General features: G+C 46.3%; 1 protein-coding gene across 5 annotated transcripts in view; it reads right to left on the bottom strand.

The window, feature by feature from the left end:
• AHDC1 (AT-hook DNA binding motif containing 1) overlaps positions 1–24,261 on the bottom strand; it is a 189,749-nt gene that overhangs the window by 42,312 nt on the left and 123,176 nt on the right. The window contains exon 1 of one of the 5 annotated variants that reach the window (XM_088140147.1): positions 12,121–12,138. The exons of the other annotated variants lie outside the window; for them this stretch is intronic. The gene's annotated coding sequence lies outside the window, so the exon portion shown is untranslated. Of the gene's footprint in view, positions 1–12,120; positions 12,139–24,261 lie in introns of those variants that run through there. 5 annotated transcript variants of the gene reach the window in all.

Genomic DNA, 24,261 nt, shown 5'->3' with positions numbered 1-24,261 from the left:
AGGAAGACAATCAAAAGGGTTTTGAGCCCCCTGCACAGGGACAGGGAGGTAATGGGGAGAGAGTTTATTCAGGAGCCTACTGCAGAACCCCAAATACTTCTCTTCTTCTGCAAAAAACAAATCAGAAGCAAAACTCCACCAATTGCTATGCCCAGACCTGCCTTCCCCAAAGCCCCTTTCCACCAGGGGCTTGGGCCTGGACTAAGAAGCCTATCAATATAGGCTTCCGAGTGAACCTGGCTACTCTAGGGCTGGCCCAAAATATTCTGGGACTTAGTATGGAAAATCCAGACTCCTCAATGCATTTGGGATGCACATTCCATTGGGAGGCTCCCTGCATTCACCGAAGTGAAGCACAGCGCAGCTTGCAGGATTCTTCTCTGGTTACCTAGATCTGTCTCCCCCATCACCTCCCACCACCTTGTCTCCACATTTCCGCCCCGTCTGAGTGCTGAGGCAGGTAAGCAGCCACAGCCTGAGCACAGAAAGAGCTTTGGGGAAGGAGGAGGGAACGAGCCAAGCCCCCAGAGCAGACAATGACTCATTCTCCTGGCATACCGAATGGGTCACTCTGCCCATACATGCATGCAAGTGTGTGGATGAAGTCTTAAGGGCAGGCTGGATCCTTGCTCTCTTCAAGCCCCCCCCCCTCGGTATTCGTTCTGTTTTTTCTGAGAGAAGAAACTCAAAGAGCTAGCAGAATGCAGACAACCTCAAGCAGACCTAAATCTCAACTCTGGGGAGAATACCAGGCGGTTTCCCATGCCGGAACTCAGCCTTCCACTCGGATGCCAACTATTCACAGACTTGGCCCCAGGAAGGGAGGGGTAGAAGAGGGCCACAGCTGGGGGGGCAGAGGGAGAGGAGACAAATGGTCTTTCTCCCTTGCACCTCCCTTGCTCAGCCCCAGGCGGTTGCCACGTGTTTCACATTAGGGGCTCTGGACTTCACCATCGCTGGGGTGTTAGCCAGGGCTGTGATCCCCTCCCTTACCAAAATGTAGCAGGGACCACACAAGAGAAAGGGGACAGATGCTTGGATGCAGGAAAGGTTGTAAAGAGAGAAGACAGACGCTGGGGGAAGAGAGAGAGAGAGAGAGAGAGAAGGGAGGCAACACAGCCTACATGAAATTGCAAAGTGGGTGGGGGGAGAGTAGAAGCCAGAGCTGAGCAGCATATACAGCAAGTGTGTGTGTGTGTGTGTGTGTGCGCGCGCGCGCAAGAGTGAAAAAGATTGCAGTCACCTCTCCTTGCTACCTCCTGACCCCTGGAGCCTTGGAAAGATAACAGCCCCCAAAGAGTGCTGACTTGTCTTTCAGAAATCCAATATCTTCGCCTGGTAAACTAATAGAGTACCTGGGCTCACAATAACCACCCTGCAAAAGGATTAATCCTGGTGCTGAAAATCTTTAATTAGTTTAACAGTTTCAGGCTCCTTGGAGGCAGCAAATGGCAGACGCAGGGGCCCCAGCCTTTCTCCCCGCTCTCTTTCTGCCTCTCCCCCACCAACTTAAAAACAGGACCTCTTGGGAGGCGGTTTCATTCCCTGGTCGAGATGGAGAGGAGGAGCAAGAATTTTCCATTCAAGATGGGAGAGGTGCGGGGGAGAGCAGAATTGCACTTCTCCCCTCCTGTTTTTGGATTAGGCATCGGGTAGAGAATTTAGCATTGTAAGGCTCTGAGCTTTTTCTTACCTCCAGCCCTGAAGAATTCTGAAGCTTGTAAACATGATTTTGGCAATGCCTGGCGATCACTGAAAGAATGGAACAAGGTATCTCCGCTTTGGTTCTCAAAGCATGCACCTGACCTTGCCTTCCCCACTCTTTCTCTAATTGGGGGGGCAAGGGGTGGCAGGCAGTTGGAACTCTGCCCCTATGGGGCCTTTCAGGATTTGGAATCAGATGCAAGCCTCCAGACTGGACATCCAAAGATGGAAAACTTTACTATTGTTGCACCATTCCAGTAGGAAAGTTCATCCTCATTATTTTATCAAAGGAAAAAAAAATCCATCCATTCATTTGTTGCTATAACCACCTTTCTGCTAAACCTCTATAGTTTTATCATTCATTCCTGGTGCTGCAAAGAAGGAGAAGGACAACAGCAGGATGGCAGCAACTTCTGCAAGCTGTGGAAGAGAACTACAGCTGCAGGAGACTACATAATAATACAACATGTCTAAAAGAAGAGGAGGCCTTTTTGGCAAGCGGAGATGGACACCAGAATGCCACAATCCAGAAAGGGGTTAAGGATGCCCTAGAAAGCCAGGTGGGCCAAGAAGCTGGAGATGCAAAGAACCAAAAATGCCTTGAGGAGGTCCAAATCCAGCAGCTAAGGACCAAAATGGAAGGAACAGATGGAAAATGGCTCAGGACAAAGATTGGAAGAGAGGTTACAAGAATAAGGCACACCAGAGAGTGTGTGTCTGTGTAATTAAAACCCATAAAAATCTTGATGATGATAACAAACCAACACAAAGTCCATATGCAGGTTAGAACCTGAACATGGAACCCGGGGAGCTGCTTTATACAAGGTCAAATCTTGTCCATTTAGCCCAGGATTCTTGACCTAGGCTGGGTTCACACATCACACTAAGCCAAAATAATTGGGTTGGTTTTGATTGGGTTGATTTGATTTAGCATGTTACAAAACCCCAGCTATTGGGCTTTGTAAACCACAGTTTATGGCTTAGCATGTGGTATAAACATAATTGGCACAGGCCTATTCAACCATAATTAATGAGAACATGGGCAAGAATGTAGTATGAACCTGACAGCTGATCTCCTGGGTTGCATGTAGGACTTTCTCCAGCCTTTCTAGATGTCTTTCCTCACCTTAAATAGGAAGCTGTGTAATTGAGAAGCAAGGATAAAGCTGCATTTCAAGATCCTCATTCCTAAATTTACCTTTTTTTCCAATTGACAAACATTGCCACACTTAACAGTCTAGCTGGGTTCACACATCACACTAAGTCATGGTTTGTTATATGTTGCAGTATTTTAAATCTGTATAATTGCTGACTATTTGCCCTGTTTATATGTTGTATGTTAGTCACTGTTTCAATTACCCAAAATTTTAAATTGTTATCTTAGTATTCAGCTGTCCCCAAAAGAAGGTTGTTTTGAAGGGCAGCCTGCAAAATTTTAACACAAAGAAATAAAAATTACGTCATCAATACATGCAACCAAGGTTTGTCTATGTGGTCACTAAGAGTCAACATCAACTTGATGGCACATAATCCAATGTATAATCAATCTGGGAATTGGAGTATTTCCAGTAAAGTTGGCTGAGCATTTCAGTGTCATGTTTGCTTTTCAGTCCAAAATTTCTAACCCCAAAGGTGGTGGTGGAGGAAGACAGAAAACAACTTTCTGGATGCTAACTAGAAATTGATTTCATTCTCACACACAGATTTTATCCTCAGACCCAAGAAGCTTGCTAACCCAGAAGGAGAACAGCAAACTGTGCTGGAGGAAAATAAACATTCTGCTATTTACAGGGTTTGAAATGGATGAGTGTTACTAGCTCCCAATGAGTTTCACGGACCAATTCAACATGCAGGAAGTACAATCAGCAAGCAAACAAAGGAAGTTTAAGTCGGATGGACGAATCTGTAGCCCACAAGATGTTGGACTATAACTCGCTACATTCCTGCCTGCTGGCATCATTAGCTGAGGTTCATAGGAGTCAATGAGATCTGGAGAGTTACAGGTTTCCTACACCTCTCTTAAAAATGGGCATAATTGCTTTCAACCTGTACTTTAATGCAGGGATAGATTTGGACCAACGGATGTGAATCAATATGGATCTTAAGACTTTCAAGCTGTCTACAGTGGTTATAAAAAGGTCTTACCTTCACATGCAACCAGTCACAATTAGCCTTCCCCTCCCCCCACTGTATGGGGGGAATTTACACTCATACAGGTGTCTGGGTGTACAGTGCAAACATCTGTATGTTGAGCCTTTCTGTATACAGCTTCCATGCAAGGAAGGACCTGATCTATCTTTCTCATGTGCCGCAATTCTAAGACTCTTCTCTTTACAAACAGAGATGCTCACTGCACTAGATGAAAGACAGCAGGATCCCCAAAAGGCAGGCCAGGAGTTGGCCGCCTGTGGGCTGTATGCAGCTTCCCACCTCTTTTTGTGGTCCCTGGAGCCCCTGGGATTGCAGCACCGAAATCTGGCAGCACAAATTTTCAGGTTGTTCAGAAGCAACCTAAGAGCCCAAACAGGTACCATACCTCCTCCTCCTCTCTCCATCCCTTTCTTTCACTCTCACTCTTTGCAGGACTTGCTCCTTGCTTTGCATTTATAATTAGGAGACAAAACAGATGGCAAGTGATTCATCTTAGGTAATGGGTCCACCAGAGCCATTGAAGCTGCTGGGTTTCCTTTCCTTCAAGTTGGTATTTTGTGATGTGTGTGTCACCCCCTCCCCCTTCTCTCCCATCCCCAACTGAGAACTGCTACCATTAATTTAGCATCTGTTTGGGGAGGTTCTCAAAAACAGGTATCGCTGTTCTGTTTGGTGACAGTGATGGAAGCAAAGAGGGAGAGACTGAGAAACATGAATCATGGAAGATAGCCCATGGAACAAATGAGTAGATTATGCTTTGGGCCAAGGCTGTTGTCACAAAGAACTATTTTGACACTGTCCTCAAGTCCAACATTTCATTCAGGGTGGCTTGCTATGGTGAATTCTGGAGAATTAGATCCTGTGCCATCACCATAAAAGAAGTGCAAAAAAGAGCTTTGATGTTTACTTCTAATTGGAAGAATTTAAAAAACCACTGAGCTGGGTCAGGCCCATTACCTGTTTGGCCTGGCATTCAGTGGCCAAAGAAGCCAACAAGGTCTTGCTTCCCAACTGATACACAAAGGTTTGCCACCTTTGCTCCTGGAGGAAATGCAGAGTTGTTCTCGCTGAATTGTCTAGTCCTCTTTTATAATCATATTCCCACTATTCTGATGTATCAAATCACTCCCCAAATTCTGCGATTGTGAGAATGTGTAGGGCACCTAAGGATTATGGTGGAGGTGCATCACCTGGCCCGCCTCTCCAGACGCTTTAGGCTACAACTCCTGCAATCTCTTGTTACTGGCCAGGCTAGCTGAGGCTGATGGATGCTGAAGCCATACATGTCAAGAAAGCACCAGGTTGCCTACTCTAAATCCTACTATCTTCCTATCTCCTTTCTCTAAAACATTCATGATTTTCCATTCTCCCACCATACCTTTCTCTTACCTATTTTCTAAGATCAAAAATTCCAAAAGATTATAACCTGTTCTGATAGAACTGCTCTGGCCCTTGATCTTTTCCATACCCTTTCCAGTTCTATGATATGCTTTTCAAGGTGGGGTGAGCAGAACTGTATGTAGAATTCTAACTACGGTGGCACTATTTCTATAAAGGCAAACACCAGTAGCAGCTTTATTCCTTTCTCAACATGGAAGCTACCTTCTTCACCACAGCTGTAGACTGGGTTCATGTTTTCATCGAACTATCCTCTGCAAATCCCTTTTCAAGATCAATCACCCCAACTGTGACATGAAAACAGAAACACAATAACGTATGATAGAAATAGGGATGCAGAAAAGCAGGTTGCTGGTATCTTAGGGGAGGCGGTGTAAGGGGCAAGAACATGCCTCAGATACACAATCATAGACTATAAAGAACAGCTGCAAAATGACCTAGACTAGCTTGAAAGGGCAGGATATTTGATGAAGGAAGGACATAGTGGCTTCAATAAATGCCTCCGCTTATTATTCTTAGGGTAAAAAGGTGTTGGATAATGAGTCTGAATTGGTCATCAGATTGCAAAACATATTGACCTGAGCAAACTGGACAGAATTGGTTTGCAACAAAGCCTTTAGCAAAAAAAGCCAGATCCCGTCACCAGCAGAGCTGAAACCTGCAACTGCATTTGAGCATATTTATCCCATTACCCTTTGCTCAGTATTTTGTTGTTGTTGTTGTTGTTAAAACTTTACTCTCTCACTCTCTGTTCCTTAAGGCAGCCTATACAACATACTGCAATAACAACAACATAGGAAACAAGAAAAACACATCTCTGATACTAATGGCACTTAGCACCTTCACAACAGCAGACTGGCTCTTTGCCCCTTCTGATCTTAAAGATCAAATCCTTCTTTTGCATCTCTCCCTTTCACGCAATGCACCACAAAGTCAGGGAAAGCTCATTCGCAGCTCAGAACTGAGCATGTTTTAATGTCTGATGTTTTGAAACCAGATCTGTACAAACCTTACTTTAAAACTTTTATTATTCACAATATTACTGCTGTGCTGCTGCCTTGGAGAAGTCCAGAAGGATCAGTACTTCTGAAAGATACCATGCAAAATGGCTAGACTAATTAAAAAAAAATGTAAGCTTTGAATTCTAGGGCTTAAGTCTGCTCAAAATACACCTGAGTTGGGTTGGAAACGGGTACCAGGGGTGAACCCTGTAAACAAATCAGCTTGAGGCATCTGCTGGCTCAGCTTCTGGTCTTCTGAAGGGTGAAGGCCAAATCCAGGTCACAAAACCCATGCAGACATGAGCTTACAAAGATAGGTTATTGCTTCCTTCCTTCCCAGAAGGTCACCCATTCTTAATATTCTCATTCCACCTAATAATACAGACAATCACACAGACGTTCTTCACCGTTGTCCTCCTCTTCTTGCAATGTTCCTTCTCCACCCAGTTCACCTTCTGGGAGAACATTTGGGCCAAAAAGCAAAGAGAGGGAAAAGCATTGTGAAATCAACCAACAGATGGGCTGGTGAAACAGTGCACCTTGGTTGGCTCAGGCCAAAAAGCTGCAGTTTGTAAAAGATCTAGCAGGGAGAGGACTAAATTTAGCTGCCTTCCAGTGCCAGCTTTGTCCCCCCACCCCCAATCACCACCACCACACAGGCACACAACACACACACACACACACACACAAAGTGGGAGCTCTGCTTCTCCTTCTAGCAGTTCTGATCCATCATGCTTTCCAAAGGCTCCCTTCAAAGAGGGCCATGTTGATCTTAAGGTCTGCTCTCCTGCCTCAGCTGGTCTTCTTGTTCCCTGTTTCTCATTTGTTTTTCTCCTTTCAGCTTCAGCCCCTTCCTGGGATGCTGCAGTTCCACCTGGTTACGCCTGACGCAAATGCCACTGCTCCCTCAGGCCAAGGATGCTGGCTCGGCTGCCTGCCTTGCAGCTGTAGCGCCCGGCTGTCTCTGGGCAAAAGACACGGCTGCCACGGCACGGAGGCAGCTCCCCTTCCCCAAAGTTGCCTGCCAAGGCCGGATGGAGACAATGGCTTGCCTGTTTCCCAAAGAGGGTGGCTCAGGGGGAAAAAAAATAGGAGAGCTGCTCACGGCTCGTTACCTCATCCTAGTTTGGCTTCTCACAAAGAGGGGTCTGCAGCGTTCCCCAATCTGGGAAAAGCTAGGCTGAGCAGAGACTCAAGCAGAAGTAAAGAAAAGGGTGCCTCTACTGCAGGAAGCAGGAAGCTGAAGTTTTCTTATGCTCTTGAGGAGGCAGATGGAGGGGAAAAGGGGATGTCCAAGAAGGTTGATAACTTCTTTATTTCTGGGGAAGAGTTGTAGCCCTTGGGCTTGACAAAAAGTTCCAAGACTTCTGAAAGTTCTGCGCCCTGTTCTGATGCTTCCAGGTGGTCTACTAAAGTTACTGTCTTAATATGGTTCGCTTCCCCCATGATCAACTCTAGATGTTTTCACTTTGTTCAAAGAATCGTATGTCTCTCTAGGCAAGTCTCCTAGGGTCCCCATCATGAGGCTTGGGATGACAAACCCCATCTGGCCCTCTTCCAATTGTGCTCCTCCTCTCTTGCTCAAGAGATCCAGGCAGGGGTGTGCACAGAGTGTGGTCAAAAAAGTCAAGAGGGAGGCTGCAATGGTGCAATCAAAGCTCTGGTTTTTTATGGGGTTTTTTGACCACACTCCAAGGACATCCCAAAATCCAGGGTGAAATAGAGAGCTGCCTTCCTCTAGGACAGGGTTCCTCAACCTTGGCAACTTTAAGATGGGTGGATTTCAACTCCCAGAATTCCCCAGGCTGGCTGGGGAATTCTGGGAGTTGAAGTCCACCTGTCTTAAAGTTGCCAAGGTTGAGGAACCCTGCTGTAGGACACATCCGTTTTGTGGTCCAGATCTTTCATTTTGTAAATATGTGTGCTTGCTTGCTTGCTTCTAACGTGTATCACAGTGATGTCAGGGAAAGGGGTAAGATTGCACCTTCCTGCCCATTTTGGGGGGCCTGGGATGCTCAAGCGTGGACAGTGGGTTTAGCACACCAGTTAATAGACCTTTGCTGCCTACTTTCAGCAGTGTAGTCTTGGGAGAACAGGCTTTGGGGATACAAAATAGGGGTGAGTTGCCCTCCCCGGTGCTAAGGCACATCTCCCATCTCTTCCTTGATGTCTGTGACTAGCGATAACACTGCAGCTTCTTACACAGAAGGTTCCAGTTGAACCTGAGACCTTTCATTTGCACAACACTGAGCTTCCTGGAACTGGCTTACAACCTGTTCCCATATTTTCTGAAATGCTGCTTCCCACTGATGGTCCTGCCCACACTGGCCCTGAGCAGAATGCAGAAGGAAGGAAGGAAGGAAGAGGGGAGGAAGAAAGCCTTCTCTTCCTGCTCATCTCCGTGTCCCCTCCATTGTTCCCCCCACTTGGCATCAAAGCCAATAAATTTCTCCCTGCCTCCAGGCCTGAAGGATGCAGAGAGTTAATTCAGCCGCACAAGCTGGTTGCTGGGCGGACTTGCTGGATATCTGCCCATCCCAAGGTCTTTAAAGCCAAGCAGATACAATGCTCTCTAGGTTGAAGCAGCTCAGGGATGGAGGGAACAGCAAGGAGGATCAAAGGAAGAAGTCACAGCAAGTGGGTAGGAGAGAAAAAGAGGAAGAACGAGGGGACAGGCAATCTCCCTGGGCCCCTAGCCCTCATCATCCAGACAGGCAAAAGAATGATTCATTCCTGATGGATAGAAGAAGAAAGGAGAAGGCCAAAAGGAAACAGAGCAATGGAGGCCAGAGGCAGGGTGCGCTAAGATGAAGAGGGAGTGGCACACACTAAGTCATCACCAATATGCAATCATTCATATAGTGACAGGTGTGGGTGCCAAAAGCTGGAGTGGTTTGTGGCAGCTGTTGACATTCCTATTTAGAAAAGCCCACTCTTGGTCCTCAAGAGAGAGATGGACAGTTCAAGGGGTCATTATTAAAACCATGGGGAATGGAGGGAATACCAAGGGGTATTGCAGCTCCCAACATTCTCAGAACGAAAGGCAGTGCCGCATAAACTGAACCAAACCGATCCTATGGGAATGCAAGAGTAATGTAAGAGAGAGCGAGACCAGCAAGAGTTTCTTGAACTGGACAGCCTGACCTGGAAGCATTCAAGGAACCTCACTCTGGCCAGACTGCACAGCCAAGATGGACAACCTGTGGCCCTAATCCCCTTTTTCTGGAACTCCCTCCAAGCTGGACAGCTGAAAATCTACCACATACTCACACTATTTGGCCAAGGGAAACACACAAGAACGGTAGGGTAAAATCCTAAAATCAACTGCACATTTATAAAGCAAAGATAAAACTAAACAACTCTCCATCAAAACCTGGGAAATAAGGGGAAAAATGCATTATTTAACCTGTATCAAACCCCTCACATGCCAGGAAAGACTCACTACATCACAAGGCCATTCTTGAGCCAGTCTGCAATTCGCACTCATGGCTGGGGCATGACAATCAAGTTTCCTTCCCAGGAGAGATCTCTTAGCTAATCAACATGAGATCAGTTGTAGATTCAAGTTGCGACCTTGAAGCCCCAAAAAGATCCATGCCCCAACCTTGTACAATATTGAAAATCCACGCCAGCAGAAAAGGAGGAAGAAGGGCAATGACAAGGAGCATGCTCAGTGATAGATTGCTCAACAACTTCTCCCACTCAGAATTAGCACAAGAAATATATGGTAAAACCATGACAAGCTGTAGGAGGAGGGCACGTTTGGAGCACAGAACCGTACAACTGTTCTTCAGAAACTAGGCTGGCACTCTGGGCACAGGACTGTGATTCTGGGTGATGATGGGAGATAGTTTTAGCTATTGGTTTTAGTTTAATTAGAGGTGTTGGTTGATTTTTGTTAGAGTTTACCACAGACAGTTTAATGTCCTATTGCAGATATTTCTTGTGCCTTCCATTGATGTTTCATTGCCTACATTGAGGTTATACCATGGAGGCTTTAAATGTTTGTAAGCTAACATGAATTTGAACAGACTTTGTGACATATAAATTTAATAATAATAATATCAACAACAACAACGCTATTAATAATAAATGGCCTTCTGGAATCTCATTCCCACTCTTTTTAGCCTTTAGATATTCCAAAATAGTTTTCATAGGGTGAATTCTTACAAAAGACGGGATAAGCGTTGGAAGTGACTGAGTGCAGGGAGGTTTTCAAAAATGGGCTGGAAAATATTTGCCACATGCTGCTTCATTTCTGTGTGCTTGCTCAACCCTGGATTGAACCAATGATCTATGGATGTGGTGAATTTCAGATCCAAAGCTAAGTCAGAGTGAGCATGGGCGCGCATGGCTGTAGTTGATGGCAAGGGGCTAGACTAGTCAGATCTGGGGAGGTGCTGCATTTAGATCTGAAGTTATAAAGGTGCTTTGGAGGAGATGGGGACGCCCACACTACTCCTACTGGCGCCTCCTTGAAGAATCGGTGACTCTTCCAAGCTTGCACATTGGAGCACAATTCCAATAAAATATACATCTGAATTTAGGAGGTGCCGACAGGGTGTGACAGGGTGCTTTGGATGGGCACGGGCATGTGGTCAGTGCTTCCTTAACTCAAATGCATATTTTCCTATGTAGCTACTGAGCCCAAGGAAAGACGCACTTTCTTAAGGATACACCGTGTACAGCATACCCACCCATGCCTGCTTCCCAGCACTCTTTTGACTTTGGGGCTGAAGGGCAGCACCTTCCTGGATCAGATTAATTGACCTCCTGGCTTTCAACCACAGACACACCAGATACTGTTGGGAGGCACAGCATTTGCATTTGGCAACCTAGTGCCCAGGGGCACCAAGGCACCCCCGGATACTTTCCTAGGCAGCTGCCAGGCTCCTAAACTCACCTGCCTTTCATTTCTTTTTTTCTTAATTAAACAAGTAATTAAATGGGAAACACGCATGCTGCTAAGCCAGGCCTAGAACATCATCTTTACAGAATGCCCTATGGGCATTCTGAGAAAATAAAGATGATGGCACCCCCATGTTTTGTGAAGAAGTGTGGCAAGAAAAAGACAAAGGTCAGCTGGAGAAGGAAAAGAGCATCTGAGCATCGTAGTGAACACCTCACCAGATTGCTTTCTGGTAAATGGGAATTTGTGGCCATCTATTTTGTGACAGTGCTCTTGGCATGCTTCAGGAATCCCAAACAGGCCCCCCAACGTTGTCTAGCTCTGTATTACCATGTGCAGCTGATGGCAGATAAATATTCACCAGTTACCACTGTCTTATTCTGTGCAATGTTCTCTTGCTCGTCTGAAAGAAGATGACTTATTCTCCTTCATCCCATCAGTCGGTAACGGCATGAATGGGTTAGTGATGGGAAGTGTGTGCTAGTTGGATAAAAGGACCAGCTGTCACACAATTTGGTTCTTTGCTTGAACAAACAAACAAATAAAAAATCTCTATCGTAGTAGTGAACTCATTCTCTAGGGGTGAATTCTTTATTAACCAAAACAGCACCACCCATAGGTAACGGAAAGGTCTCCAGCAGTCCTGGGGGGCTTCTAAGGTTTGCAAAGGTACCCCCCCCAAAATTACAAATAGAAGAAGCCTTGTGGATAGGGGGGTGTGGGGGGGGGGGCAAAGCAGCTCCAAACCTGACCATTTTCAGTAGCCCCCACAGTCCTGGCTGCTGGAGAAAGGAAAGGAAAAGGAGGGTGGAAAATGGAAACAGAACAGAATGACAAATCCTGGAACACCCAAAAGAGTCATCTGGACAGGAGCCTTCCATGCTGCAACATTTTGTTGCAGGTTTCCAGACAAGGCTCCTTTAAAAAGGAAAAGTATGCATGTATACAGACACATACATGTACTCACACTCCAGCCCTTGAATTTCTCCTGCTGCTCCGGTGACTTGCCTGCAAAGTCACCCCACCCTCCCAAAGCAGGCAGGGGAATGGCAGACAGAAAGGAGAGCCAAGGACAGGGGTGGCAAAGACCTGTTCCAATTTTAGAAACCGGCTGGACGAGAAATGTAGAATCCAGTGGGCAGAAGGGATTTATGGTCCAAAGCTGCTCCACCTCCCCCCACCCCCTGCCTACCTCCCGTTCTTCTTCAGGGAGGTGCTGTTAGTGGAAGGGGAACTCCAGGCCGAAGATCCCGTTTCCTGGGAGACTCGGCTCTTCCTGCAGAAGGGGAAGAGTTGGCTACAGGGACGGGGCTGCAAGACGTGTTGATGCACTGAAAGCGAAGAGGGAGGGAGGGAAAGCGGCCAGGGGGCGGGAGGGTGAACACCCGGGGAGGAAAAGAAAAAAAGCAACCAGGCCCGGCATCCGTTGCAGAAAGTTTGAGAAACTGAAAAGGATGAAAGGGGCACTCAAGTTTTGGCTATGGCAAGGAAATGGCAGGATCGGATCACACACGGCAGCACGTTGGTCTCCCTTCCTTTTTCTCCTGAAAGGCCAGCATCCTGAGCTTGAGTCCATTTCTGCAGGGACACCCTCACTTCGGTGTGTTGCATTCTCCACACTTCTCCTGGCAGAGCCAGTTTATGGAATGCATTTCTGCAACCTTCCAGCACACGAGACCTCCCAGAGTCTCAAGTGGTACCAGCCACGTTTACTAGGGGAGAGCTGAGCCTCAGATGATGGTTACAGACCCGAGCAAGTGAATCGAAACAGGTTTCTGACTACTTTTTAAGCAATTTAGCTGGGGCTTCTGGTAGTCAGGGGACGCAGGCCACGAGAAGCTTCTTGATGTTATTCATGTGTTTTTCTGGACAGCCTTTGAGGCCCTGCTCTTCCAATGTGGTTTGCAGAAGAGCAGCAGGGATACGGGAAAGAGAACACATCATTACTCATCAGTGGAATCATCTAAGACGCTGCTCTCTCTTCATAGGTCTGAAATTTAGAGTGAACCACAGGGTTACAAGAAAATAATAGCTCAGGAGGCATACTGAAGGCTTTCGGAAAACTTTGGTCCCCAAGGTCACACTGGTGACTTGTGCGCACTTCTAAGTTGAACGTGCATGCTTATAAACACAGAATTTGAGGCACTCAGTCCGCCATTCCACACCACCAAGCATGGGCCAGAGAGGGCAAAAAGCCTCCATCCTTAGTGATGCTATGACAGAGTACTACTTTCCTTTTACAGATGGGAACCCTCGATTCTGAACTGAGTTCCTGAGGGCCAGTGAGCAGACAGAAGCCTTCTCCCTTCCTCTCTGAAATCCCTCTCGAGAGTGCTATTTCTGCTGATCTGCAGGTCGAAAAACCATTTTCACTTCCCAGCTGATCATCAAGCTCAGTGTTTCCCAACCTTGGCAGCTTGAAGATGGGTGGACTTCAACTCCCAGAATTCCCCAGCCAGCATGGCTGGCTGGGGAATTCTGGGAGTTGAAGTCCACCCATCTTAAAGTGACCAAGGTTGAGAAACACTGAACTAGCTGATGGGAAGAACAAGAGGGCTCTGCCAGCTCACGCAAACCAGTTGTTGACCACCTGAAGCAAAGCTGGGTGTCCTCCCCAGGGTAAGAGGCCCTGCCTGGCTCTCCCAAAATGCAAAGGATAGACCTTGGTGCTGGCTGTGCCCCACTCCTCCTGGACCATCATTGTTGGCTTCCAGGGCTAATGAAAGAACAGCCCAGGCTGGCTCCTGAGCTGGGAACCCGACCTCATTGGCCACAGGTCTGAAGCAAGAGCTGTGCTTCCAGTGGCCCTTCCTGGCTAGCAGGATGCACCCAATTCCTCCAAGGGGGTCCAACAGATGAAGCTGGGTTTTGGCCTGTCAGCCAGTTCTGGCCTGTCCCCCACCCTCTGAGAGTTGCAAATTATCATTGGCACAGATTGCTGCTCAATTTAGAACACATCTCTGGGCTGCAGGCTAGATGTGGCTAAGGAGTTGCTCACCTAAGAAAGCTAGGCAGGAAAGGAGGCATCTGAAAGTCCGCATTATGGGGGTCAACTTGCAAAGATTCCATAACTGGACAGCCATCATTGCACAAGCCCCTGTCTTTGTGCCTTATCGACCAAAGTTTGGAAGTTGAACTTAAGCCACAGAACAAAGAAGGGATCCCTGGACCCCATTCTTACTTAGTTACTGCTTGCCAATATCTTATATGCTCAGGACCAGTGTGATGGAAGATTGCTCAACCCCAAACCTAGCATCGGTGGCATTTTCCACTGTTGAGTGACATAATCTAAAAAAATCATAGAAGTAACCTATAAGGCCTTTTGTGATTTACTTATTCTGCACACAAAGATGGACTTTAGGTAGATTTTTGATCCAGAAGAGCTACATTTGGAGTTAGTGCTTCCTCCTTGTTGAAATATCTCAGGTATCTTAAGACTGTACCAGACCCACTTCGGTGCTTATGTTTAGCACTGGAAGTGGAGAAGAGAGTGTCAACACACTATAAATAAATGAGAAAGGATGGGAGAAGCCATGTGCATTCCCATGAGTGACAAAAGCATCAGGAATATTCCAGGAAGCAACTCCCTTCCTAATGGCTTACCACATACAGAGAAACTTTAGCTCCTGCTGAACTCTCACGGCAGGGTGGGACATCTCCAGATATTCGCAAGTTCCAACTGCCATCATCTCGAGGCAGCATGGACAATAGCCAGAGTTGATGCCATCTGTAAACTTGCAACATCTGGAAGTCTGCAGATTTCTGACCTCAGCGTCATGGTCATCTTGCAATGGCTTGTTGCCCACAACACACTAAACCTGGGTTAACAAAACACCTAAAGCAATGTCGGGTTCTTACAATGCACTGAACCATAAACTACCCAAAGTCCTTTTAGCTTAGTTTAGTGGGTTCTGCAAATCCAACCTATGACAGACAGACATACTCTTAACTGGTAGCATGTTGTAGCATTTTATAGCAAGAGCTCCAGAGCACTCCCCAGTGTCTCATTAACACTTATGGTTAGAATTACCACTGGAGCAAGAAAAGGATAAATAGTGTTTGCAGAAACTGGGATTCAAAATACATCCCCCCCCCCCCCCAAACTTACTGGGTAGCCTTGGGACAGTCACATTCCACCCATCCCTTCTTTTTTCCTGCCTAACCTACACCACAGAATTGTTGTGAGGACAAAAAGGACAGCATCTTTCTGCATGCTTGCAACTCCCCTCCAGGCCTGGCTGTGGCTCTTCTCTGAGTATGCAAATATCCTGAGATTATAAATAGATGCATCTAAATCAGAAGGAGGTGACTTTTTGGTGGCTGGGGAGCAGTAAAAACGTATAACACAAGACTGGGCTGAGATTTTTAACTTTTCTCCTCTAGGTTATGGGAAGAAGTTTAGCAACTAACTAACTAACTAACTAAACTAACTAACTAACTTCCTCCCTCCCTCCTCCCTTCCTTCCTTCTCTCCCAAGCCCCTTCCACGTATACATTACAGTTTTTGTGAGTTTCCCAAAATGGTGGGAAAGTGCACTGCTAGTCTTCAGCAATCAGAGGGGGTTTGAAGACTGCAAAAAAGGGGGTTAAGAGTTGCCTGCAGCTGGGGGAGGGGGTTCACATCTGCTCCAATTTGACACTGTCCAGAAAATGCAAATAATAGAATGCTAGGAAAATCACCATGTATGGAAGTCTCAGCTATGAGCAACTTAAAAGCTTACAATTAAGAACCCTCCAAAGAGCCCACTGTACACCACACAGGGGCAGCAGATTTGTTCACATAAATAAACATGGATCTGTTCTGATTGAGTGCGAGGCAATTTTAGAGCAAATGGATGAACGCAGGTAAGGAAAGTCAAAAGGAACTTATTGCCCTGTCAATGTGCCCAATTACAAATCCTAGCTTTCTAACAAGAGTTACGTGGTTCCCCGTCATGATGGACCAGCAGCCTGGCTGGTTTCTAAACAGACTGTATTCAGATCGGTAGCCCTCAAAACAAGGAATACAACGAGGTTTCACATTGTTGTGGCTTTGGCCATTGTTTTTTTTTTCCCCTCCCCTTTTGCATTTCTTTGTATTTCAAATATTTCAAGTATTTATAGGCCATCTTTCAGTAACATTTCCAGCGTGGCTCCTATCATTGCTGTCCAAATGTGGCAAGCGTAAAAACAAACATGAAACTGTGTAGTATACAAAGAGGAGTTCAGAATTATCCACAGAAAGTCTCTATTCTGCTAAAGCAAAAAAAAAACTACTGGCTGCTAAATAAGGAGACAAAACACCTGGGGAAAATGTTTCCAAAAAACTTGAAAGCAGACCCATGGATAATATGCTGCAGTAATTTAGGCTGCAGATTCTCGGGATGTGAATAAGTGTGGCTAGGTGGAATTTTCAACGATATCCAGCCACATTCTGCAGTTGTCACAATTCTTTCCTGATGTCTCCACCAGACTTCAGAAAAAGTGAAAGACAAAAGGTCTTCCTTTCCTGGGGCAGGAGATGGGACAATTTCTCCCCAGCTCAGAAAGGCTTACTGTTTTTGATCCACTCATAAATAAACTGCAGCAGAAATGAGACTGCAATCGTATCTTGGGGATCTGCTCCTCCAAAGATGGATGATACTTGGCACAGGTGAGTTAGCAAGCAAATGCATGAATCTGTGTTGGCCAAACAGGTCCCAGCAGATGAAAACCACTGCTTTTGAGTTTCCAGTATCACTTTTCGGTCTCGCACCATTCCAAGACAAGAAGTCAATCTAACGCTAATCTCAAATCAGAAATCAAATATCAGTGGCATTTGGGAGATACTGCCAAGCAAGGTAACCACTCTCGTGTACCAGCAACACAAAATCTCAGATTGATTGATAGATTGGGCAATGGCCATTTTCTGAGTCCTCCAAGCTGCTGCAAAAGAAGCCAGGGAGTTGTGATTTTCTACCTACCCCCACCCCCCACCCCCATCCCAAGAATGGAGCAAAAAGCAACTGTGGCACAACTGAGATTAAAACCAACACAAATTTTGGAAGGATGTGGGTGACACTTTTTCATTCTATCTGGTGGGCACAGGAGAGAGTTAACCACTCCAGGGAGCAGTTTGCATGGCATGGTTAACCAGTTAATTTAACCCCAAGTAACCCTGGAGCTTTATCAAGGTAAAACTAGCATACCCATGGGTTAAACACAGGTAGTCCTCGTTTAGTGACCACAATTGGGACCGACAGCTTGGTCATTAAGCAAAGCAGTCGCTAAGTGAAAGCATGACTGTGCTTATGATCTTCCTTCATCTTTCTGTTGCTTTACAGACCTGCAAAGTCGTAAATGTGGGCATTGATTGCAAGGTTACTTTTTTATCACTGTTGTAACTGCAAATGGTCACTAAATGAGGCAGTGGCTACACGAGGACTACCTGTACTGGGGTTACTTGACTGGACCAGGGTGCTCATGTGACATGTCAATTCCCCCTCAACCCTGTTGAGCATGCCGCCTGAACAGGATTGTCTAGTTTGCAGTTGAAATGGACAAAAAGAATTGCCCATCTCTATTTTAGGCCATGGTTTGGGTTCTTGGAGCAAGCCGGATAGAATGTGGTGAACAAGTCAAGCAGCTGACTTTTCTAAGAAATGCTCAAGGCCCTCCAAAGATCCCAGCAATAGAGATCTTGACCTGAACTGAAAGGGGGAAGGCCAGAGAGATGCACAAGCAACATACCGTAGCTCTGTTGATGGAGGGCCGGACTGTGCTTGAAATTGCTAAGGGAGATCATGTTGGCCAGGGTCACAGGAATACTTGCCAAAGTTCCTTGTGTGTGTGCGTGTGTGTGTGTGCGTTGATGCACATGTGCGCATGTGTGTTAAAAAAGTATTTTAACTACTTTGGCTTCCTTGCATAGCCTGCAATTTGCTGACTGGTCTCTTCTGCTAGCCTTGGGAGAAGCCTTCTGGCTGTTTCTTTTTTGGCAAGGAGTATTATGGGGAGGCTTCAGAAAGGAAGGGGGGGGACCTCCTTTTTATAGCCTATTGTTATTAGAGGCCTCAGCCTCTCTTCCCAACCAGGAAGGTATTTGCACTGCACCTTTTATAAATGGATGAACGAGGGTAAAAATGGCACAGAAGCCAGGAAAAGCTGAGAAAAGACTCCCTTGCTTTCTTCCCTCCGGCACTAACAAGCTATAAGCCCTGGGTCTAAACAGGTGTGCTCGTACATCTCCTGTACATGACTTTAGTTCCTCGGGGAACCAAGCAAGTTAGGATCCCCTGGGAGAAGGGGAAAGCTTGCACCCTAACCACAAGACCTCTAACCTAATCAAAACACTGCTCTAAAATGGATCCTCACCCTTCTTTTTTTCCTAAGGCTGACACTGTCCTCTCTGACCCTGCTCTCCCTTTCATAAGTGTACAGGCGCATCAGCAGCAATTAGGTAAATGGGGATTCTGTGTACAAAGGCAGTATACCTTTGAATACCAGAGAGTGGGGACAAGCCAGAAGGGAGGGCTGGCACTTTCGTTCTCTGCCTGTGAGCCCCAAGTATCTGATTGGCTTATACTGTTGTCATATCGGCTATATATCTCATAAGTTAAACATCTAAAATACTTCCTTGCTACCCAATGGAAATTAGTACCAGAAAGAAGACCACCTTGGGCATCTTGGATGTCGTCCTGTGGCATCCTTCCATAGCTTGGTGTCCTCCAGATAGTAAGGAGTTCAATGACTATAACTCCTTGCCAGTTTAGTGAACCCATCTGAAGGGCACCAAGGTGAAGTCTGTGGCCTGGTTCACACAACAAACAAAGGCATAAGATGATTGTTTGGTTTTGGCCCAGCATGATGTGTGAAGCCAACTGATTATGGCCTTTTCAGCACACCAGGTTGGTTTAGTAACAAAACATGGCTTAGCACAATGCGTGAATCCAGGCTATGTTAGCAAGGCTATGAGTCTGTGCCTGTGGCAGTGTGCTCAAAATTGCATGGATGCAATCCGCAGCCATGAACTAACTGGGTGAGTGCAAGAAGTCCAACCAAAGTTGCCAAGCACCTCTGGCTTTCTTCCCCTTTCTCAGGTGGACACAAAAACAGCACAAATGCCAAGACCATGAGCCATCCACACACAAGGATCGGCTTCATTTTAGGTATCTACAGTTGTGGTTCCTTTCTTTCCCCGTTCCCCACAAGAGAGAAAAGCAGACGTGTGTATTTGCAGAGGAACTTTCTAGTATTCAGAATGAGAACCAAAGACACACAGAAGGCCCTGTGCTGATCATCTGCAACCTGTCAGTCAGCCATCACTTTGTGTATGCCCATAAACTGCTCCATTAGTTTTTCTAATTGAGGAGAACACAGCTGCTGGGTGGTGGTGATGGTAACATGGCTTAATAAAGGATCACTTACTCTGTATTGAAGGGCGGATTCCCAAAATATTTCACCGTTGCGGCAAAGGGAAGGGGAAGGGCTTCACCACACACATAATAGATGGATGCAGGCCAAAGGGGAACAGAACCCTGTCCTCCAAAAAAGTGGATTTTCTATTTGTGTTGGAAATCAATAATTTGATCTGGAATCCCGCAGTTAGGATACATTATGAAAAACAGCCAAAATGGATTTGAGCTTTCTGCCTTAGGAATTCAAAATGCTCTGAGCTGTCATGGTCCAGATGTGATGGCCCATCAGTGTATACCTCTGGATTCAGATTTTTTTTTGCAGTGCATATGTAAAAGTCATGATAAGGATATTTCTTTACCCAGATCTGATTGCTGTAGAAAGGGTTGTGAAAATGAGTTAATCCAGTCTTCCCAATATGATACACTCTAGGGGTGTTGGGACTGTAACTCCCTGAACTGTTAGCTGGGATGACCTTTCAGGGTTTCTGAAAGGTATGGTCCCAACTCATCTTGAGGGCCAAACTAAAACATTAACTGTCACAAACAATGGTTGAAAATATATTTCAGTTTTCAGTAGTCCTTCCGAAGAAGGCTGCTTATTTGTTCAAAATCGTCTTCACTTGCCACTTCAGTGGTCATATAACCATACTTGAATTGGGTATCACACATTTATTGACTCAGTAAATAAATTTATGGTTTTCCCGTGGAAGTTATGACATCATCCTATGCTCTGTAAGGGAGAAACAAAAGCCACCAACAAAAATCAAGAATCCAAAGTCAATCAGTCAGTGCTTTATGAGGGTCAATAACCAGCATTCCACTTAAAGAAGATAGGAATTAAAGCTAAGAAGCCAAATAGTGCTGAGAAAAGCTGAGGTGGTATAAATCTTACCTGCTAAATAAGTAGAAATGTCACCAAGTTTGTTGTGGCCCCAAGTTTCAAAATACTGAGTTCCTATTGAAGGACACAGACTTGGCTGGAAATGTATTAACTGCCATCAGAACACATTAATGAAGCTACAAATCCTTAACTCTGTGAATTGGCTCAGGAGATCAAGGGATACAGCAGGATGAATAAATTAAACTCCAATTCATGTAAGAGGGAGAAAATGTCATTTTAAAATACAGAGGAGAGGCTGGTGTATAGGAGGAAAAATTATGCTGCACAAGGTCCATAATACACTAAACTCACTTGTGCCAGAATGTACCGCTAATTAAAAAATGGAGGGGGGAGGGAAGTTGATTAAAAGTTGTCCAGTCACTGTCTTAGAAAGAGATGACATCATATTTAGCCTTGGGAGCAACAGAATACCAGAAAATGTCAGCATACTAGAAGGAATATGAGCGTCCTTGTATCTCTTGTGGAAGTGATTAAAAATTCCCAAGAACTGAGTTAGTCTAAAGCAGAGTTACTCAACCTTGACCACTTTAAGATGTGTGGGCTTCAACTCCCAGAATTCCCCAGCCAGCACGGAGGCTGGGGAATTCTGGGAGTTGAAGTCCACACATCTTAAAGTGGCCAAGGCTGAGAAACACTGGTCTAAAGCCTCACATGGTGTTTCAAGAGAAACTGACTCGACTTACTTTCAGCCCTTTTTATAACTACAACAAGGTACAAAGATGGAAAACAAAATAAGATGTGGCCAAAAGCTCATGGCACATCCATAGTTTCAAAATTGACTTAGGTTTTAATCAGCTTCCCCCAAAGAATCCTGAGAACCAGTTTGGAGAAAATCACAGAAACAGTGACAGAATTCTCTATTCTTCCTGCACACTGTTTGGAAGAACAACAATTCCTAAGTATTTCTTCGAGAGGGAATGGCTATAACTAAACTATTTTGAGACTATGTCCCAATGCATGCCTTCATATGGGGACGTCAAGCTCTCTCCTACCAACCCAGCAATTTAAAAAAGTATTAGTTGATAAAGATCCATTTCACACAGTGAATTAATCTATAATGAGGGGGTTTGCTCATTTGTTGGGAGTTTCGTTAATCAATCACAGCAAACTACAGCTTAGCATGATGAGTGAATCAAGTTATATATTTGTACCTCCCCTTTTCAAACACATATTTCAAATTTGGCCCCCAAATGTCTCAAATTCTGTCCTTAGAGCTATTCTGCAAATGCACGGTTGATGGATACTTGGGCTGGTCCAGTAAACTACAATGGATAAGAGTTTCAAAGTGGCTGAATCTGCTTGCTGATGTGCGAACCTAGATTTAAGATGGCAAATTCAGGGATGCTTCAACTGGGAATTCCCCCACTGAGTGTGATACCTGATGGCCTAACTAGCCCCGCTGTAGAGAGTAAGCAAGATGACCTTGATGAAAGTTGTAAGAAGCATTACCTGGGCAAAAGGGGCTGAAACATTGTCTAGGTCCAGGGCAAAGGCATAACATTCAGAAGCAGCTCAGGAAGACACCACCTTGATTCACTGAAGTATAAGAAGAAAGAGGAGGTACAGCACAATCCAACTTGCAAGATTCTGTTATTATAGCCATTTTCCATAAAATTAGTTTTAGCTTTCTAGTGGAGTTGATTTCCTGATCTGTCTACCTAGTGGGGCTGCCCCCCGCATAACTCAGTGAAACTCTGTACTGGATTTCAAGACCATCACAGCCCAAAAGCCAAGCTGTTTGAGATCACTGGGGACAGAAGCCCAACATATCGGGATGGCCCAGACTGGGAAAAATGCAAATATAAGTATTCCATTCGGTACCACTGTAAACTCTTTCATCAGAAAACTCTGGTTCCACTGCATGAGAGAACTTCTGTTATGGACCATATGAGTGCAACTGCATCCAAGGTCATTATGGGGCTCTTGCAGATGCCTCCCCCCTTTTATTTCTTTAAAAAGAGAGAGAGGAGGAGAGAAAAGGGGCTCTAGGCCCCTGAGTCTTGTCTGGCGATAAAGCAGCTGTCTGTAGCCCAACATCCTTTCCCTTGGAGAATACAACAGCAATATTTACTGTACTGCAGACTTCGCTGGCTGCAGCCCAAGGTGCTCTGGATTCAGAGAGCGGATTCAGCTCTGGGCAGGACAGACCTCAGAGCTTTTGGGTGCAGCACCACGCGCTGTGCTACAGCTTGGGGATTCAGAGGCAGGAGAGAGGGGCCTTCTGCTGCTGCAGGAGGAGCGCATGGAAGGAAAAGCAGAAACGTAGGCTCACATGCTCAGAGAACTCGATGCCCACCCAGGAGGAGGAAAGTTGGAACTGAGGAGGGGGAAGAGGAGGGGGGAAGGAGCACTGGGGGGAATTTCATGCCAAATATTTTCAACCTTCTCTCCGAATGCTCACTCGAGTGGAAAATTTTCCAAGCAGCTCCACAGCCCAGCCAGGGCCTGCTGGAGCCCCTGGGCAAAAGCACTGTGGGATGCCAATGCATCTGTAATCCTCCCAGAGAAGGCTATGTTTGTTCCTGTGGCAAAAGGGCGGGCCTCCTGTGCCCAGCGTCTCCCCTTTCGAGACCCTACCACCCGGTGGGGGCAGGAGGGCTGCCGAGGCCGAGCCTTGGTCCGGTGAATGTTGGGGAAGCCACCTGCGATGTCAAGGGCAGCTGGCCAGAGCCGCCCAGCACAGGCAGAGAGAGGGACGGGAAGGGGTGGGGGAGTGGGGGCGCCTGCTACTGCTGCTCATTCCACCCCCTGTTCCCTGGGAAGCCCTGAGTAGGCAGGCTGATGCTCAGCCACAAATCACAGGAGAGAAAGGCTGGGGTTTCTTCTTCCCTTGACAGGCCAGAAGAATCAGCCAGCCTCTCAGATGGAGGAAAAGGGCTTGGTGTTTACTGAAGCTTTCCAAGGGTTTGCTCAGCTCCCTTTCCTGCTCTGCCCCGTGCTGCATTTGAGGGAAAGGGGTTGTGTGTGTGCGTGTGTGTGCGTGTGTGTGTGTGTGTGGCACACGTAATAAAAGCAGGGAGAAGGCTGGACAGCAGCCAGGGAGACTTAAAGCACAGATAGGCGCCTGCAGAAACGGGAAGGAGTCCTCAGAAGCCAAGTCAGGTTTCCAACCCTGAAGGAAATCTAGGAAGAGTGGGGAGGGGAGGGTAACGGTAAGGGATGGGATGCGGTGGGGGGAGACAACTGAAAGAAACCAAGAGAGGAGAGGAGAGGAGAAGAGAGGAGAGGAGAGGAGAGGAGAGGAGAGGAGAGGAGAGGAGAGGAGAGGAGAGGAGATGAGAGGAGAGGAAAGGAAAGGAAAGGAAAGGAAAGGAATGGAAAGGAAAGGAAAGGAAAGGAAAGGAAAGGAAAGGAAAGGAAAGGAAAGGAAAGGAAAGGAAAGGGAAGGGAAGGAAAGGGAAGGAGAGAGGGAAGGGAAGGGAAGGGAAGGGAAGGGAAGGGAAGGGAAGGGAAGGGAAGGGAAGGGAAGGGAAGGGAAGGGAAGGGAAGGGAAGGGAAGATGAGAACCCAGGGATGGAGGCCAGAATGTCAGCTGAGGCAAGAGGCTAACAGATGCTTTGGGCTCAGGTTACAGCAAGGAGGCAAGAGAAGAGTGTGGGAAAGGAGTTTGGTTTCTGCAGCACTCAGCGTGAAAGAGAGGCTGCTGAAAAGGACCCGCCCCTGCTAGACAGGAAACAAGGCAGAGGACAGCAATTTGATGCCCCGCAGAGCTCTGGACTCAGCAAGGCCAGTGGCGAGGGAATGGTGGAATCTGTAGTCCAAGCCATTTGGAGAGGATCCAGTTGCCTCTCCTGGAAATGAAAGGTCTGCTCTGGTGCAAAA

Source organism: Python bivittatus, unplaced genomic scaffold, assembly GCF_059951505.1.
Source record: "Python bivittatus isolate LINGU-HERP-01145 unplaced genomic scaffold, Pbiv_v1 ctg000310_np1212, whole genome shotgun sequence".
Classification (NCBI taxonomy): domain Eukaryota; kingdom Metazoa; phylum Chordata; class Lepidosauria; order Squamata; family Pythonidae; genus Python; species Python bivittatus.
This window is presented reverse-complemented; position numbering and strand designations above follow the sequence as displayed.